We start from the raw sequence: 20,581 nt of genomic DNA, 5'->3' as shown, positions 1-20,581 counted from the left end.
ACCTGCTTGCAGTAAACTTTAGCTTATGGAGAGAAAATTAGTGTAAACTAATTATCTGGGGGTGGAGGGGTCCCTGATTCCATTACTCGCCGTGCTGCTCTCTTTATTGTGTTAACACACACACACACACACACACACATACACTATTGCTGCAATAAATTTTCTGTGCAATTCCAAGGTATTGTGAAGACAAGTCATCAATGATTATAATTCAATAACATTTAATTTAATTTAAATACTTATTGTTGATTAAAAAAAATATAGTAAAATACTAAGGCCATGTAAACGTGTTTCATTTTGCTCAAGGGTCAAAATAGCTAGGTTTAGAGAATACTGTAGGAAAATGCACACGTCTTCAACATATTATAATGACATTGGTACCCATGAAAATGAAGACTGTGCAGCCTTATACATTAGGCTATTAAGTAAAGATGCACTTATAACCCAACCTAGAGGAGTTCCTAGTTGAAGACCCTTCACATGAGCAAATAGTAACCTAACCTATCACCGCTGAAATAGCAATATTTCCCCGCATTTTAAAATCTCATAAACGAGTAATAATAATGGAAACAGTTACCAGAGTGATGATTAGCAAATACAATATAAACAAATAATGTATTAACCTTTAGAGTGAGTTGGGTGTGATTCTAGAGTTTTACCAAGACAGGTATGGCTCACCAAAAGCTAGCTTCTGTTCATTAAACTCTTGTAACATGTCCAGTCTATTAGACTGTGGCCTTGATGAGACTGTGAAATACCCATTGTGGGTCTGTAATAACAGCTAGAGCCCTGTGGGAGAGATCACATCCAATAATTTTGACCACAAGGGCCACACCTTCCCTCATCAGCTTCGATGGCAGGACCTGATGTGAACGATTGTCTCAATCCTCGTAGCTGTGCCTCTCACACAATGATTTCCAATTTTCCATTGACAGTACAAAGGGAGGGCGGTTATGACAGCAAGACACACACAATGGCAGTGTGTGTGTCTTGCTGTCATAACCGATGGTTTCCTCCCAAGACGACTGACTGTTAGCACACCTCTGTCTTCTCAGCGGCCTTGCAGTTAAATTATACACTTTGTATCCCCTCTGTGGCATGTTACTACAGCCGAAGGCTAGGCAGCAAGGCATTGTTACATTGAAAAGCACCCGAATCCGCTTCCAAAATAGGTAAAATTATGTTTTTATTACCTCAGTTCAAAGTTGGCGCGGTGCTCCAAGGGCCAAAAATGGCGCCCAGCAGCCTTATACACAGGGCCGCCTATGTCGGGACTCTATCAAGGGACTCTAGGTGCGCCTATTGAGGTGAGGTGGGAGGGAAGGAGCTAGGGAAGGGAGGGATAAATGAAGGGAAGGAGGGACGGACTCAAGGGAGTGAAAGTAAAGCTGCTCCCACACTGGGGTTGGTAACGCGCTTCATGAGTCGGACTTTCGAGGGGGAAGGGGGGGGAAACTCCCAAACGGGCGAGGCGACCGTCTGAGTCAGACGTCAGTGGACGTTGTACGGTTCCTTCCCTCGGGGTAATACAGGGAATCCCTTTATCCCTCTCTTCTCTCCCTGTCCCCGGTATAAAAGAGAGCGCAGAGCGATGAAGTGGCCCATAACCCACCCTCATTTCAACCTACAGGTAAGCAGCTTTCCGTTGCCCAGTGATTTAACGCCCTCCAACACCCATCCCAGTGAAGCATTCCTCCCCTTCTCCCCAGTGCATCATCCCCCCCCCCCCTGTCCCCCGGCTTACCATACTGATTAATATCTTAGGGGCGAGTAATTACCCTTTTGCCCACAAGCCGCCCTCGATCATTTCAACCTGCTGGTGACGACCCGGCGACACAATCGTCTCGTCCACACACACACACACACACACTCGCACACACCACCCAAACTCCCTCCTACCCCAATTAATGTTCAACATGTAATCGTTCTCTCGTAGCTCTTGTGAGCGAACCGTAGGTCCTCCAAGGTCATGTCGTGTAAATTGTAAGTTCTAGGGCAATCTAGGCTATTAACATGCAGTGTTTCTCTCGTATCCCCTTGTGAGCGGACCGTTGGCCCTCTGAGGTTATGCCGTATAGATTGTAAACTCCTCTAGGCCATCTTCACTGTATGGAAACAACTGAGCGCGGGACTCGCCAGTCCCGCCAAATGCCCCTCGGCTAGGTTCTCGGTGAGTCCCGCGTAGCTCCGCCCATTTTACCATATATGGGAGTTGAGGCGATCGAGTAGCGTGATGACGCGCTTGAAAAGTCCTAGTGTGGGAGCAGCTTTAGGGGCGAGTAATTACCCTTTTGCCCACAAGCCGCCCTCGATCATTTCAACCTGCTGGTGACGACCCGGCGACACAATCGTCTCGTCCACACACACACACACACACACTCGCACACACCACCCAAACTCCCTCCTACCCCAATTAATGTTCAACATGTAATCGTTCTCTCGTAGCTCTTGTGAGCGAACCGTAGGTCCTCCAAGGTCATGTCGTGTAAATTGTAAGTTCTAGGGCAATCTAGGCTATTAACATGCAGTGTTTCTCTCGTATCCCCGAATGCTAGCTGCTATGTACCGTCGGCTGCTATGTACCGGCTCCTATGTACCACTGCTTTGGCTTATATGTACCATTGTTGGGCTGCTATGTACCGGCTCCTATGTACCACTGCTTTGGCTTATATGTACCAAACAAGGCTGTTATGTACCAGATACCTAGTAGGAAGATAAAATATTTATTATAAGAAAAAATTAAAAACACATGATATAAAAGTAATGAAACTTCATTAAAAGATAACACAAAAGCATAAACATATTAAAACTGCATACAATAATACTATTTGCTGTGAAATTGCTGTACCACATAAGCGGTGGAAGCACTTGTTGCATCCGTCACAGATAAGGGCTTCCTGTCTAGGGCAAACACACAATCCACATCCTGACCAAAGGAAAAGTGCTGATGCCATGGTAGTGCTGATGCCATGGTAGTATAAAAAGGATAACTGAAGTTAGGAAGCAAATACTGAGCAAGTTCACTGGAGTTTCGAAGCAAACAGTGAGTAGATCCACTGGAGTTCCCAAGTTGCCCTTTTCGAAGCAAATAATGAGCAGAGCTCTATTTGCTCTATTCTCTATTTCCGTGGCGAGCAAATAAACATTATTATTAATTATATTAATAATAATGTTACATAGCTATAATCATGGTACATAGCAGCCATGGATGGTACATAGCAGCCAGGGATGGTACATAGCAGCCGGTGGTACATAGCAGCCAACGGTACATAGAGGCCTGTTACGGTATCCCCTTGTGAGCGGACCGTTGGCCCTCTGAGGTTATGCCGTATAGATTGTAAACTCCTCTAGGCCATCTTCACTGTATGGAAACAACTGAGCGCGGGACTCGCCAGTCCCGCCAAATGCCCCTCGGCTAGGTTCTTGGTGAGTCCCGCGTAGCTCCGCCCATTTTACCATATATGGGAGTTGAGGCGATCGAGTAGCGTGATGACGCGCTTGAAAAGTCCTAGTGTGGGAGCAGCTTAAGGAAGGAAGAAAAGGAGCGGAAGGATTAAGAAAGGGAGGGAGTGAAATAGGGAGGAAGTGGAAGGGAGTGAAATAGGGAGGAAGTGGAACGAGGGAAGTAAGGAATAAATGATGAATTAATGAAGGAGCCATCTGCTTTGGCGACAATCATGTGGTAGCTTGTGAGGCAACTATTTTGTTTTCATTTCCAGTTTCAACCATGAATGTTTTGTACTGTTTACAAACATCATCTTATCCATTACTTGCATGTGATTGGTTAAACGTCAGTGAATCCTTACCTGGAGCGTCACCGGGTGGCATGACTATTTGTCAAAGGGAACAATTAAGGGGAGGGTTCGTGCATCGGCCTCAGGCAACTCCCTTGAGCTGATCATGGCAGGAGCACCCTTCAAGACATTCTAAGGGAGACAATTTTGAGCATACGGCCCCTGGTACTTAATAATTATCTCCCAATTATGAAACCAAGCTGAAATTTTATATAAATTTTCCTGGAGGCTTTGTCTGTCTTCGTTAGTGAGGCCCGATCGTTACCAATCTTTGTGTTGTCTGCAAATTTACTAACGAGATTATTGAGTCCAACGTCCACATCGATGATGTAAATAAAGACCAGCACTGTGCCAAGAACCGAGCCCTGAGGGACACCACTGTACAGTAGAACCTCGTTTATCATTCATTAAAAAACAACGCCAAATATCTGGAGCCCAATTTCCATTTTTTTTCCTGCCTGTAGCGCCTGTAGTCTATCTTGAGGAGACTTTTGGACGGCCCCAGCCCGTTCGTGGTGCAGGCTAATTTTATAGTGGCTGCCGTGATGTATGACTCTTGCTGGGCCCATGCTGCCCCGAAGTTTGGGCAGTGTTCCCAGTGGAAAAAACTAAAACGTACCATAAAAAATGATCAAAATGTAAAAATGTACCACATGGCTGAAAAAAAGTATCAAAAAAAGTATCAACCGGTAATTTTAGGTAATTTATATTTTACAGTGAGGAAATTACTTAATTATTATTTTTTTAACTCTTACTCTTACGTCTGGCAGTGATGTAGGGTGTACCGTGTACACAGTCTGCAGTGTCTATTGCAGCATGATGACTTGTATGGTAACAGAGAGATTAAAACTTATAATTAAGATAACACAGACAATGTAGCTGATGCAGATATGATAAAACAACAAGAATATTAGTTATATAAATCATGTCAGAGTAGCTTCGCTTCAATCGTTTCTATGATTCCATGGCGCAATAAATGTTATTTAGTACTATTTCAATATTATGTAAGCTTTGCAGCTACTTCATGCACACACTATCACGAGAAAGTAACATTTTAGCAAGTTTAATGTCTTTAATTACCTAATAGTACTTAAAAGAAAAAAAACTTACGCTGTTGGGATTTCCGCTTGTCTCCTCGGTCCTGTACACGTCTTGCTCTTGTATCCGACTCAGCGTCACCGGGGCAACGCCGTATACCCTGCCCCATCAGCTGCTGTATACTCAGATACATGATTTTAGCGGGTCACAAAAACACAGAAACACTGATCTGCGGTAGAATATATACGTAAATACAAATTTATACCGGGACTTTTACTTTTTTCACATTTCCCTGGATGCATCGGTTAGACGAAAATGTATCATTTTTCTTACTAAATTGGTAAAAAAGTATCAAATTTTTCCTCAATGATAATTTCGTACCACTTTAGCTTAATGTCGTAAAAATGTACCGCTACCAACAAAAAGTATCAAAATGGTACTTTTGTACCGTCACTGGGAACCCTGAGTTTGGGTTGATTGAAGATCCGGACAGCATGTGTGTGATCTTCCGCCACTCGGCGATGACTCAAGAAATCAGCGCATTTCGGTGAGGCCTGAGTCCGCAGTCCGCATTAGGTCCTCGATCGGGGTCATTACACCCGCTTGCTAACTACTCGGCCACTGCCTCCCCAGAGTTCCACTTAATCTTCAGTTTCACTTAAAGTTGAACACTTCAGTAACTGAATATGCAGTAATAGTTAAATGTTAAATGATAATCTAGTCAAGAAATATCTGAATTGTAAGGTAGCATTTATAATTATAAAGGTTACGTTTATCATCGGTGCAAGGCACGTGTATTGCGCCACTGGCGCCGTATCAAGACCTCCTGCCTTTCACTGGGGCCACATACTCAAAACATTCAAAAGCGCCTTTAGTGGCAACGGCGCCTTTCCGCACCGCCGTTCCCTGAAAGATGCATAAAAGCTCGACAGAACGGTGCCATTTTTTAAAATGGGGCTCGCAAGTACCTTTGCGGAAAGGAAGAGTTGGAGTTGCCGTTGAGGAGGCAAAGTCGCCTTGTGGCGATACAATGGAGAATAACGCCTGTCTCCTATTTCACAATTACATGAAATATAACCTCATAACTTTATTGTGAGTGAAATACAAATATATTACATATACATAATGTTATGCCGGACGTGTTACTTGGGTTCCGTGTCGCCGTCAGGAGACTCCGTGGGAGGGAGATATGTAAACACTTTGCACAGCTTCTGTAGTTTAATATTCTTCCTTAGTAGTACACTTCACATTGACTCTTCATTTACCACTAGCTTACTATGACTGGGACTGGGACTCTCTCGCCCTCTTCTCCTATATATATCCAGAACAGTACAGTCTAGAATGTTACAGTATATTTTAGATCATACAAGAACATGTAGCAAAAATATATGCGAGTTGGCAACACTTCCCGCCTGGAGCCTGGCCGCGCCCCGCGGGGCGCGGACGAGGCTTTGCTCCCCGCCCCCCTGCTCGTTCTTCCCGGAGCCTTCTAGAGGCACATGGACGCCGGGGGAAGCTTCCAGCACAACACTATCCCCCCCTCTTAATTGTGATCGTCCCGATCACACACTTAACTATATACAAACAAAAGAGAATTAATCAAAAACATAATAATCGTCGTATCGCTGTGGACGCCTGCATTGTCTCTGTCTTCTGCTCGGTGTCTCCTGGTGCGCCTCGTCGTCGTCCGCTTCTTGGGGTGTCCCTGGAACATCTGCCGAAGCCGGGAGGTTATCTCCCTCGGCTGAAAGGTCCAGAAGGCCTATGTCGTCGTTGACCTCCTCTCGATCCTGGACGTCCCTTGCGTTTTCGTCGGCTGCTGGGTGTCTGTAGTTGTTCCAGGTGTAGTTTCCCGGACCGTGGTACCTCCATAGGCGGTTGACGTGGACAACTTTCGGCTTGGTCTTTTCCGTTCTTCGGATTCGGTAAGTCACGTCGGAGAGGCGTTCTAGCACAGTATAAGGGCCTTCCCAGGGGCTCTGTAACTTCGGAGACTGTCCTTTCTTCCTCAGCGGGTTGTAAAGCCAGACTTGATCTCCTTCCTTGAAGTCAACGTGGCTTGCCCTCATATTGTAACCACGCTTCATGGCCTCCCCGGAGAACTTCAAGGCACCACGGACTTGATGGTGCACCTCTCCCAGCCGTTCCTCTAATTGACGGGCAAAACTGGAGGCGTCCCTTGGAAGGCTTTCCCCAGGAGGCCTTCCTGTCAGTAGGCAATCTCAGCTCACGTCCAAACATCAGCTTTGCCGGTGAATACCCCGTAGTCTCGTGGGCGGCAAACCTGTTGGCCATGAGAAGCGCAGGCAGCTTCTGATCCCATGAAGACTGATCATTGTTGCACTGCTTGGCCAACTCCTGGCCCAACGTCCAATTAAACCTCTCCACCATTCCATCTGACTGTGGGTGCAGAGGGGTGGTCCGGGTCTTCTTGATACCCAGGAGCTTGCAGCACTCAGCAAGGACTGTTGACTCAAAATTCCTTCCCTGGTCGGAATGGAGCTCGTTAGGCACACCGAAGCGACAGAAGAACTCTTCCACCAATACCTTAGCGATGGTAGTGGCTTCCTGGTCAGGGATGGCGTAGGCTTCCGGCCACTTGGTGAAGTAATCCATTGTGACGCAAATGTACCTATTTCCGTTCGTCGTCAGAGGCAAGGGTCCTGCTATATCCACTGCCACCCGTTCCATGGGGGCTCCAACCTGGTATAGTTGCAATGGGGCACGGTGACGCCTTTTGGGGCCCTTCTTTGCACAGCACACCTCACATGCGTGACACCATTCTTCCACGTCCTTCCTCATGCCAACCCAGTAGAACCTTTGGCGCAGGCGACTCAGTGTCTTCTTTACCCCAAGGTGTCCGCTGGTGATGCTGTCGTGCATTTCTTTCAAGACGGCTTCCCGGGACTTCACAGGTAGCACCGTAGACCAGTAGTGGTCAAGACCATCATGAGAGACCCAGCGTCGCTGCAACACCCCGTCGTCTATCCGAAGAGTGTCCCACTGAGTCCAGTAATTCTTGGTGGTAGGGCGTTGACGATTGACTCAGCCACTACATAATTGGTCTCAGATCTCGGTCTTCCCGCTGCAGTTTTCCCAAGTCTTCCCATGGCACTTCCGCTGTCTGTTCCACTTGGCAGCCCGTCATGGTGGTTCTCCCGCACATTGATATCTTCGGGGCATGTACAGGACAGACTGGTCGTTGCCCCCGTGAACCAGTTTACCTTCCCTCGTCCGAGTGGTGGTCCCTCGCCGGGGGCACATTTTTCCGACACTCATTCTTCCAGTGCCCCTTTTCTCCACAGCTCCAGCATTTGGGTCCTTCCCTGGGCTTCTTCCTAACGCCACCTTCATATTCCTTCTTCCTCTTATAGCATGCGTTCTCCTTGTGCCCAACCTTCTCGCAGTACCAGCACGTTCCTTGGAACCTGTCTGTGTCACTGACAGCGCCCTTTCGTGCCCTTAAGCCAGAAGTCGAGTCGTCCCTGAAGCTTGACCAACTAGACCTAACAAAGGACTCAAACTCCATGACACGTGCCAGAGCTTCCTGCATTGATGTTGGTTTAGCTTGCTTCACTTGTATCTTCAGCTGAGGGCTGTCCAGGGCATCGATGAATTGATCACGCAGCAAAACCGTCAGCAGGTCAGGGGTAGCACCTGGGTATGCCTTGTGCGCCGTGCTCTCAAGGTCCTGAGCGAGTTCCTGAAGAGACTCGCCGCGCCTCCTGTTGCAGGTTCTGAACCTAACCCTGAAGAGCTCGTTCTGGTGCTTGGTCCCATATCGTTGCTCCAGCGCCTGTGCCAGCCCCCTGTAGCTGCCCTTTGTCGCATTGTCGAGCTGAGCAAGGACCTCCAGCGCCGCCCCTTTCAGGCTAGTGGCCAGCTGCACCGCGCACTCTTGGTCATCCCATCCGTTCCGAGCTGCCAACAGCTCAAACTGAGCGCGGTAAGCCTCCCAGGAGACCTTGCCATCAAACTCCTGAGGCTTCTTTCTAACAGGCGAACCCAGCAGACTCATGGGGCTGGCGGAACTTCTTGCGGGGATAAACTGAGGCGAAACAGGGCTCAAACTACCCCGGACTTGCGTAGGAGAAGCATCTTGGGTACAACTAGCCCCTGCAGGCACTGGCTGTCCGTTTCCAGCCAAGCAGTCTTCAAGGGCCTTCACTCACTCTGTCACTTACGTCACAAACTGCCTGATCAGTACGGTTCACCTTTCCCTGCACTTCTAATATTTTTTGTGTGCGTCGTCTCCCGTACCACCTCCATCTCTTGTTGAAGATTTGTGTGTTCTTTCTCCACTTCTATCAGGCGTGGTCCTAACTTCGTGGTCACATCAGTCATTTCTCTTCGTGCTGACTCACTTCCATCTTGTACTGCTTGTAGCTGTTGCTGTAATACCGTGAAGCGATCTTCTAGCTGTTCTTTGAGTTCTTGGAGTGTTCCTTCTTGTTGTTGCTGTGCTCTTTCTTGTTGTTCTTTGAGTTCTTGGAGTGTTCCTTCTTGTTGTTGCTGTGCTCTTTCTTGTTGTTCTTTGAGTTCTTGAAGTGTTCCTTCTTGTTGTTGCTGTGCTCTTTCTTGTTGTTCTTTGAGTTCTTGGAGTGTTCCTTCTTGTTGTTGCTGTGCTCTTTCTTGTTGTTCTTTGAGTTCTTGGTGTGTTCCTTCTTGTTGTTGCTGTGCTCTTTCTTGTTGTTCTTTGAGTTTTTGGAGTGTTCCTTCTTGTTGTTGCTGTTCTCTTTCTTGTTGTTCTTTGAGTTCTTAGAGTGTTCTTTCTTGTTGTTCTTTGAGTTCTTGGAGTGTTCCTTCTTGTTGTTGCTGTGCTCTTTCTTGTTCTTTGAGTTCTTGGAGTGTTCCTTCTTGTTGTTGCTGTGCTCTTTCTTGTTGTTCTTTGAGTTCTTGGAGTGTTCTTTCTTGTTGTTGCTGTGCTCTTTCTTGTTGTTCTTTGAGTTCTTGCTGTGCTCTTTCTTGTTTCTCCCCCTGTAGTCTCAAAGCTTCCAAGAGTTCAATCAACACGTCGTCCCTCTGGGCAGCTTGGGAACGAGTCTCCATGGCGAAAAAAACAAATGCCTACACTCCTGACGCCAATGTTATGCCGGACGTGTTACTTGGGTTCCGTGTCGCCGTCGGGAGACTCCGTGGGAGGGAGATATGTAAACACTTTGCACAGCTTCTGTAGTTTAATATTCTTCCTTAGTAGTACACTTCACATTGACTCTTCACTTACCACTAGCTTAATATGACTGGGACTGGGACTCTCTCGCCCTCTTCTCCTATATATATCCAGAACAGTACAGTCTAGAATGTTACAGTATATTTTAGATCATACAAGAACATGTAGCAAAAATTTTTGCGAATTGGCAACACTTCCCGCCTGGCGCCTGGCCGCGCCCCGTGGGGCGCAGACGAGGCTTTGCTCCCCGCCCCCCTGCTCGTTCTTCCCGGAGCCTTCTAGAGGCACATGGACGCCGGGGCAAGCTTCCAGCACAACAATAATATCAAGAGTAATTACTGGGTGGCAGCACCGTAGTAAACTTATATTACCTAACAAATAAGGAGTTATGAATGATTTTTAGGGATTTGGACAGTGATGGGCACCGCTTACCGAAAAGTCAGCTTCACTAACTGGTAATCCACCAGGTAAAAGTTAGTTTCGCTTACGCTAAAACGATTAAGGGGCGCGCCTATGGGTCTCCTCCTGCGCATATGGTACGTCCAATAGCTTTGAAATTGTAGTATGTTGTTTGTTGATGTAAAGAAATTGTATTCTGCGAATTTCATCAAAATCGGGTGAAGTTTAGGAGAGACTCAAACAAAGCGTGTTTTTCATTTTTTTGTTTCACAGGCTTTATTTTTCAGTTAATCGCTTTGAAAAAAATACCATAGAAACTTTGTTTACCTACCTACATTTTGTTGGAAGTGAAATTTTGATTTTTTGTTTTGTCTTCGAAGAAAAAAATTTTTTGTCACTTATTCTTTTCTCCACTCTGTGTCCCGTTTTCTTTTGACATTTTTGAAAATCCATTTCCAACAAAAAATCGCCCTTTAGTTGTAGTTTAAAATGATATCTAACAAAAGTCATTCAGACGTTTTACCGATTTTGTGAAATTATTTAAAGGTTAAAAAGATACTTTTCGAGATATCGGCTCCTAAAGATTTTTTTTACATTTCTCCCTGTCTTGCCATTTGCATTTATCTGATTGGTATGAAATTCTCACATATGACTGTATATACCTTGTTGACTTACCTCAGAATGATAAGGCATCTGGTCCCCCTTTCTAAGAAAGTATTACTCACTCGCAGGTGAGGGTGTCAGAAGGCGCCACCTTCCTCATTGTGGCCAGGTAGCGCGAGTGCCGCGGGAGTGCCTTGCTTCTACACTACTCTCTTGCTTGTTTTCTGAGGTTTGGCCGCTCCATAAGCCCTCTTGATGTTGGTGACTTTTTCTGGTTGCCTTGCGCTTGTACATCATTTGTCTGGACGTTTTTTTGGCTGGAGAGGAGAGAAAAGTATGACATACTTTTCCCGTCTGTCTCTCGCTTGGCACTGGCGCGGTGGCACCTCTCTCCCTCCCCTGCCTCTCCGCGCGAAGAAGAGAGGATGACAGATGACAAAATTTACGAAGAAATAAAATATTCTAATGCAATTTTTACGTATATACGAATGATACCGCATATGTTGACAAGAGCGTCTTATGACGCCCATGTCCGACTATTAAGGGGCTCTCACACATTCCCGGTCCCGGTCGCGACCGTCCCCGATGACTCGGTCGCCGGTCGACCGATTGTCGGCGGCAGACCGCCGGTCGACCGCCGGTCGACCCTGAGGACCGTAGTCGCAGCCGATCGCCGCCGGTCAACTTTAAATTTTTCAAAGATATCGGCGATGCGCCCGGTCGACCGGCGGTGTGGAAAATGTCGCCGGTCGACCGGCGGTCAGACCGGCGGTCGACCGCGAGTGAACACCTGTGTCTGACCTGGGGATTAGCGAGGAGGAAGGAGGAAAACGAAGAGGAACAGGTAGGAGCGAGGGATGAAGAGAGAGAGGAGATGCGATAAAAATATATATATATATATATATATATATATATATATATATATATAGATAGATAGATAGATAGATAGATAGATAGATAGATGAATGGAAGGAGGAACAGGGTATGAAGCTATTTATGAGGTAATTATAAATATATGAAAATGCAAAGAAAGTGTTTTCTCGTCGATGTGCGACCTGCTGCAGTCGCCGGTCGGAGAAATCGAAAATCGTATATGGTCCCTTTACTCTAAAGCCCCCCCAAGGGGGAGGGGTTTTAATTTTACGAAAACAAACCTCACCACATGGTAATTTAGGGTTTCCCGGCCACGCTGAGCGAAAAACATGTACTCGTCCGATTTTAAATATATTCGTCAAAAAATACCCCATAGGCGCGCGCTCCTTAACTGATAAAGAAAATAGTGGAAGCTAACGTTGACTGCTCACCGCGAACCTTTTTGTGTGTGGGTTTAGCTTCAGTTTATTATTTTGGCTCTAAAACCCTTACAAACTGACCTAGTGACCTGAAAGTTCAATGTTTTAGCTTAGACATTGAGCTTTCCAAAACGGTATAGCATGTCACATTCAGATGATGATGAAGCTGGGTGGCATGCCCTGGGTGTGTCCTCTTGACACGTGACTTTAAGTTGCAAAGGCTTGCCGTCTGTCCGTTAATGATGGTTCTCTTGGGGTGGCACATGACGCACCGGAAGTGCAAGCCATTGGCGTTCATCATATCTCTTGATTTAAGGACAAAGTAATTCTCCAGGTGAGGCCACGGGTTCTGGAACTTACGGGACTCCTGGCTGTCAACTTGAGTGTCCTCTGCCTCACCCACAGCCACCTCCTTAACAGGGTCAACATCCTCACTCGGGTCACCTTCCATGAGTCGATAATGATAAACAAGGCGACAATAATGAACGTCGCAGCCAAACTGAACAAAGAGCCCAACAAGCAACAAGAAGATAAGAGAAAGATGCCTTCAGTTTATCCTAAATCCGTATGTATTTTACCCAATATTTCCCGCAAATTTATACATTTTTACACACAGATAATTGAGAAAAGATGGGACAAGGCACAAATTATATACTGTGCTTTTATAGATTTTAAACAAGCTTTTGATTCAGTACATAGAGAGCGAATGATGAGAGTGATGAGGAGTTGGGGATTCGAGGAGAGTCTGGTAAGGGAAATAGAAGAGTTGTATGGTAACATAACAGCAAGAGTAAGAAAAGCAGATGTGGTGACATAATTTTTTCCGCCAACACGAGGAGTGATCCAGGATTGTCCCCTCTCTCCGCACCTATTTAATTTATACCTTGAGAGCAGGGCTCCCAATTTTGGGGATTTTGTCCCCAGATTGGGACTTTTTCATGCATTTAGTGATAATCTGGGGATTTTAGCTTTTTGGGGGATTTTCTGGGGAATTCTGGTCGCCTTTAGTGACAAATTAGGGATTTCCAGCTGGAGAGAAAGACTACCAAAAAAAACATAAGTGGTGAGTTGAAATACATAAATCTGCAAAGAGTTATTGGGTGCATGATGCCACTATCTTGTGCAAATGCTCCAGTTAAAAGATTTTTTAGCACTCTGAAAGCAATTACGAATGATCACAGAAACACACTAAAGGGAAAGCATTGTGGGACTACTCCATGGAAAACGCACTAGGTATGGCTTCAACTGGGTTAACTGCTGATAAACTAAGTGTACATGATCACCCAAGGTTGTTAAAGCTTATGCAAAATGTCAAAAGCAATGCAACAGACACTAAAGCTCATGAAATCATTGCAAAAGCACTAAAATCATGATACTGCATATGGAGTGTAAAGTAAATAATAAGCAACATATACTTTTTGTATGAGTGTTTTTTTTAATGTATTTTTTAACAGTGCAAGTTTTGATGGAAAAAGCAAAAGTATGAACTCTCAAGTGTTTTTTTTATATTGTGTTGACTGAGGAAATGTCAGACTACAATATCTTAGGATTCTCAGTTATTTATTGATTTTAGTTTAGTCAGTTAATTTTTATAGAAGATAGAACGTGATGGAAAGCACTCTAGTCTATCTCAGCTGCTAAGGAATGTCTTTTTTTCATTTTAGCATTCTGTTATGAATGTGATAGAACTTTACTTATGCCAAAAATATATTCTGTATACCAAAGTGTAAAGTACACAAGTAACACATACATTTTGAATGAAAGTGTTTTCTTAAATTACTATATTTGCTAATAGTGCAATTTATGCTAGAAAAAGCAAGAATATGAACTGCCAGTGTATTTTTCATATTTTGTTGACAGAGGAAATGTCAACAGTTAATGCTCAGGATTTTCAGTTATTTATTGATTTTAGTTTAGTCTTTGTTTATATGTTATACTGCTTGATGAAAATCACTCGTCCATCTCAACTGTTAAGGGATCTCATTTATTTATTTCATTTTAGCATTTAAGAACATGATGAAAAATTTAATCATCACAAGAAAAATCATCACAAGAAAAACTCAAACATTGTGTTACAAGTTTTTTTTGTTTCGAGGGAAATCATTGTCCAAAAGGGAAAGAAAAGTGTATTATCTGTATGATGATAAAAAGTAGACTTCTGAAATACTTATAAAGCAAATTTTTCCTATTATTTCGCATTTTTTTGTGGGGGGTACTGTAAGTACATGTGTCAATATTTGTAAACTAGGAACTGTTTGTCCAATCTAGGGATTTTTCAGCACGAGTCTAGGGAATTACTGATTTGCCTTTCTGGGAGCCCTGCTTGAGAGAGTTATGCTGGAAGCACTCGAAGAGGAAGACGGGGGTGTCGAGGTGAGCCGTGTGAAGTTCTCAAATATGAGATATCCCGACGATATAGTGATAGTGGCTAAGACTAGGGATGATCTACAGAAAATGGTAGAAAAGACAGAAGAACAGTGCAAAAGATTCAAATTAGAAATCAACAATAACAAAACTTAAAGCATGAAAATCGGTAGAGAAAGAGAAGTGCTGAACATACGACTCAGCACTGGAGAGATAGAACAGGTTGAAGATTTTAAATACTTGGGAGTACACAAGATCAGGAGGTTGAAAACGGGAGAAAGGGAATAGGAAGAGGAGATGAAAGAGGAAGGCAAAGAAAGAAAAGGAATCAGGTAGTCTACATAATATTCCGTTTCCGTTACATAACCTTCAAGATGCAACAAGGTAACCTTCCTCACTAATTTTATCCTTCTCTTCCTCCTTAAGCATAATCATAGACCAAAAGGAAAACTACATTATACTGAAGAGGATATGAGAGAGAGAGAGAGAGAGAGAGAGAGAGAGAGAGAGAGAGAGAGAGAGAGAGAGAGAGAGAGAGAGCATGATATGATAAGGAAAAAAAGATCAAGCCAATATTTTTGTTTCAACTATTTATTATTTTCTACGTATAATATGCTATTAATCGGTATTACTTTCTTTCTCGTCCCATTCTACAATACTTGGTTTCGGTATTTCCTCGTTCTTAATCTCTAACAAGAAAGGATAGATAAACAAAAATGGTTTCTCTCTCTCTCTCTCTCTCTCTCTCTCTCTCTCTCTCTCTCTCTCTCTCTCTCTCTCAATAACATTATAATTAGGAGAAAAATATAATTTCAGTAATTTTGCACTGAAGTAACGATGAAAATATAATGTTTCTCTGGTTGTTCACTCCACCTGATCATTCTTTTACCTCCTTGAGTGGTAGGTAATCCTCCAAAAGTGATCTTATGCGGATGTCACTAGTCAGGGATTACTGGGGAGGGAAAATCAAAACCACCTGGGATTTTTCAGTCACCGCCGAGTGGCTGTCCTGAAGACCACCCATCAACCCGGACTCTAGAAGAAGCTGTACAGCGCAAGTGAAATCAAGAATGAGCTCCGGGGGGTGGCATGACGGGCTCGGGCCGACCATCAGGCCCATATGAATTAGCCTACCGGCGCTATAGGCCACATGTAAAAAAAAATATATATATATATATATATATATATATATATATATATATATATATATATATATATATATATATATATATATATATATTTTTAACGTTGCATTTGTATATATTAGGTTATGTGGCGAGTTTGGCTTTTTAATTCCATTTTGGGGATCGAGTTAGCAAGAAGTGAAATTCTGAAATTAAGTGAAATAAAATTATGATTATGTAAAGTATAGTATTTATAAGCTTACCGAAATAATTATGCAGCTAAGAATGTTAAGCCGATCGAAATATGCTTCGGTGTAGCTCACCAGTGGCAAATAACTCTTCTCGCCAACTTCTTTCATGATAAGGAAACATTGAAATATAGTAATTTTATTTGCATAACTAAGCTCCTTGATTTATTGTGTTCAATATGTGTTAAAATATGTAAGTTTGTGCCCTACCCGGCGCCATTGGGAGTGGAAAGGTTGGGCTCTTTCCGACACCCCCAGCCCCGTTGTTTGGCATCTCTCTACCCGCCGTCTGGGTGGTTGCGCGGCATGCATCGCCTTCCTCCCTTGGGGTATATCCCCAACGAAATACACAGTCACATACACACACACAAAAAAAAAGTTTAAGATATTTCTTTAAAAAAGATCGAAGCATTTTCGTTTTTCATTCAATGCTTACCATTGTTTGTTTCTCATAGTGATACGTATCGAAATTCTGATGTTACCTTAATAATCCTTATGAAATGTTGCTTATGGATCTGTAGGGTCCTTATAGTTATGCAGCTCAACGAGTGATTTTTTTTTTTTTTTTAAATTTATGCTTAGGCGTTCCTCATCATCTACTTCTAAATTCAACCATAACTATATGGGCTACTGTAATGAAAAATTCATGAGTGTCTTCTTTGTTTTACAATATTTGCCAAAAGATGGTTTATTTTTCATTTTGTACAATCAAAACAAACAATTGTAGAGGGCAATCTCTATTTTTAGTTCTGATTTTTTTTTCAGCAAGGGAGGCAACTCGACAAAAAGCAAAGACAACAACAACAAAAACCGCTATAGACGCTGCTCCGAACAAGTGGCCAGAGGAGAGATCAATTTCGGAAGAGGTGTCGATCTTGATACTCTCCTCTTGTGAGAGTTCAAGTCGTAGGCAGGAGGAAATATTGACGGAGAAAGGCTTTTCCAGAGTTTACCAGCGGAAGGGATAAAAGCATAAAGATGCTGGTTAACTCTTGCATAAGGGATTTGGATAGCATAGGGATAAGCAAGAGAAGAAGGTCGTGTGCAGCTATGGCGCGGGAAGGGGGGAGGCATGCAGAATTAGCAAGCTCGAGAGAAGAGCAGTCAGCATGAAAATATCGATAGAAGATAAAAAAAAAAAAAAGGTGCAATATTGCGGCGGAATTTAAGAGGTAGGAGACTGAAATGGTTATATTGTTTCAATATTATCTCAATAATTTTTTGTCGTTTTGAATTTCTAATCACCACATTTTTTTTTTTTTTTTTCGTTTGGGATATACCCCAAGGGAGGGCAAGGCATGCCCGCAACCACCCAGACGGCTGGTAGAGATGCCTGGGTTCCAGCCCTCGGGGTATATCCCCAACGAAATACCCCCCCCCAAAAAAAAAAGATTCTTGTGGTGACTAGAAATTAAATACGACAAAAAATATTGAGAATATTGAAACAATATAACAATATATAACTGAGGGTGTCGGAAAGAGCCCACCTTTCCACTCCCAACCATAAGAATCTTTATAAAATTTTGCTCTTATAATGGCTGAGCTGGCCAGGAGGTTGGCGATGCAAAGAGCCATGGAAAAGTAAACTTGCTGAAGCACATCGTGCGTCAAGGGTTTATTAAGACATGAGTTATAAAGGAAAACACAGGCATAAGATCGAGGTGATGTTAGGGTTGGTTACATCTTCCTTCCAGACATCCCAAGGTCAAGCACATGGCGGCCGGGATCGAGCTACTATCCATATCAGACCCTATGACATGCCGTTTTTCGCAAATATCTTTCAAACGAAGACTCGGATCAGCATGGGACTTTGACACAGATTGCTTCACACACTCTGCTAATTTTTGACGCTATTGTGCATTGCCAGATGCGGTTAATTATGGCGTTTACTCTTGACTGTGATGGCAAAACCTGCGTGAGCCACTTACACATTCGAACAGGTGAGGCGTGACGTATTTGTGACGTGTATCCATCACCTACCTCCACCCCTGGCTTCCCCTACTCCCATCCCTCCCTCCTACCCTCCTCCTTCTCCCCCGCACCCTCTCCCCCCTCCCTCTTTCTCTCCCATACCTGCCCCCCCCCCCCCCCTCTCTCTCTCTTTCTCTCTCGGTGCACATGCGATGTGAAGCTTTGCACACATATGACTTGTCTATAATGGCGGATAACTCGAAAGTATATGCCAAGTATGGTCTGGTGTTTCATGCACACGACCCTGATTCCTGTTCCAGCGTAACTGGATGTTGCTTAAGTGCTGTATGAGGTTTGTTTGGCAATTATACAACCATTGAAAGTTGTACGAGTATATGGCCCTCCTTCCCCCAGGTTACGTTGAGGGTATGATGGGATGAAGTACGTAGCTGACGCTTGATCATTTATAGGAAATCGCGAAAGAGACGGAAAGGAATAAGGATGGAATTGAAGCGGGAATTCATTGCAGAGTAAAAACGTGAAACGAAATTGGAGAAATATATGAAAATTTTCGGAAAAGACTGCTATACGATATGTGTTCATGTAGATAGCTATGTTAAAAAGTCATAGCACACAAAAATAGACTGCGAGTATATGATAAGTGGATTAATAATGCAAATAACTGACCTATATATATATATTCATCACCATCGACAAACAGGTCATCCTCGTCATCACTGTTGATGCTGATGCAGACTTCATATAATTTATATTTATCTGCCATTAATTCAAGTCATACGTGTGCATGTATTCATATCTCGTGTACATCGCAAGTGTGAGAGAGAGAGAGAGAGAGAGAGAGAGAGAGAGAGAGAGAGCGCGGGGGGGGGGGGGTGCAGGTATGGGGGAGAAGGAGGAGGGTAGGAGGGAGGGAATTAAATGGATGGGAGTAGAGGAAGCCAGGGGTGGAGGTAGGTGGTGGATACACGTCACAAATACGTCACGCCTCACCTGTTCGAATGTGTAAGTGGCTCACGCAGGTTTTGCCATCACAGTCAAGAGTAAACGCCGTAATTAACCGCATCTGGCAATGCACAATAGCGTCAAAAATTAGCAGAGTGTTTGAAACAATCTGTGCCAAAGCCCCATGCCGATCCGAGTCTTCGTTTGAAAGATATTTGCGAAAAACGGTATGTCATAGGGTCTGATATGGATAGTAGGCTGCCGTTCCAGTGGATTCCATGATCCTCCGTGTTTAGGTATAGTGGGTCTCCCATCGAATTTGATGATGTATAGGTCATTTGCTCGTCTTCATGCCTTGAACCAGAATTATACAACAGCACCGCGCTTTTCGAACATGAAAACAACGGGAAGCAGATTCCTTTTCAATATTAGTGCTATTAATTTATACCATCAGACTGCCTACCACTCGTTCATAAGTAAAAGAAGTCCTCAATTACTGCAAATGGATGCTCATTCAGGCCCGTCCATGTCACTTCGACAAAGCACGAAGATTGTCATATGTACGTCGATCAGGCCTGGGAGTTGCAATCTCTATCATGATGCAAGACACTCCGAATCACGTACAATCACGGCTTTCTTGTCATTTGAAGCTGCCAAGCTGATCACTTGACTCATATAAGGGTTCTTCTTGCAGTGGTTGAACAGTAGATGGTACTTACTGAGCACCGTGTGTGTGTGTTCCCCACTTGACTCGCCAATTATCTTGTAAAATACATCAGTCCGCTGCTCGTCGTTTCACTGTATCTCTTTTTTTAGATCAAATGTGTCTCCTTGTATGACCTTATAATTTTTATCTTGTATCATATGCCACAGTTGTATTAATGTCAACTTATTATTTACACATCTATATAGCTACACTTTCGGGGGTTGGCTGGCAAGAACTGGTTTAATTCCTACCCTGATCTTCTAATATTTAACAATTAAGCTAAATAAAATACAACATGCAAAATCTAATAACTTACCTGCAGACTATGTTCCCGAGAGTGAGTGTCACGTACAGCAGTCTAGTTAGTGGGTTTGCTGGTGCAGACACACCGGGTACGAGCAAGGACTATATAGTGACTGAGCACTGAGCAGTGAGCGTCTGCCGAGGCCATGGGGGCGGTGACGGGCCTTCCCAGTATTTCCTTGGTAATGGAGTTGCCAGCTAGCAGTTTGTCAAATACGTATACTTTCTTTAACATGGCCCAAAAGTATTTATAGAACACGGTTTGTCTTATACGTATATCTTCTTAACATGGGCCAAAAGTATTTCTAGAACACATTGTGCCGTACGTATCTTACATTCTTTACTTCGATCCTTGTTGAAGGGAGTGGATGGGCTCTTTCCGACACCCCCAGCCCCGTTGTTGGGCCTCCACTTGAAAGAATTGGGCATCTCTTTACCCTTTCTTCTTTCTTTATTTTTACATCAGAAATATTGCAATTAAATACAAGTATGTCGTACCCGCCGTCTGGGTGGTTGCGCGACATGCACCCGGGCCCTTCCTCCCTTGGGGTATATATTCCCAAAGAAAACACACACACACACACACACACACATATATATATATATATATATATATATATATATATATATATATATATATATATATATATATATATATATATATAT

The 20,581-nt window shown here is 43.8% G+C and overlaps 1 protein-coding gene across 3 annotated transcripts in view; it reads right to left on the bottom strand.

Moving 5' to 3' along the window:
- LOC127001158 (serine/threonine-protein phosphatase 6 regulatory ankyrin repeat subunit A-like) overlaps nucleotides 1–20,213 on the bottom strand; it is a 71,412-nt gene extending 51,199 nt beyond the window's left edge. Inside the window, exon 1 of one of the 3 annotated variants that reach the window (XR_007754820.1) lies at nucleotides 19,929–20,213. The gene's annotated coding sequence lies outside the window, so the exon portion shown is untranslated. The remainder of the gene's footprint in view (nucleotides 1–19,928) is intronic. The other 2 variants (XM_050865369.1, XM_050865370.1) reach the window with 2 other exon arrangements.
- Between the last annotated feature and the right edge of the window lie 368 nt (nucleotides 20,214–20,581).

Source organism: Eriocheir sinensis, chromosome 20 (assembly GCF_024679095.1).
Source record: "Eriocheir sinensis breed Jianghai 21 chromosome 20, ASM2467909v1, whole genome shotgun sequence".
Taxonomy (NCBI): domain Eukaryota; kingdom Metazoa; phylum Arthropoda; class Malacostraca; order Decapoda; family Varunidae; genus Eriocheir; species Eriocheir sinensis.
The sequence above is the reverse complement of the archived record's forward strand: the minus strand, read 5'-3'. Positions and strand labels throughout refer to the sequence as shown.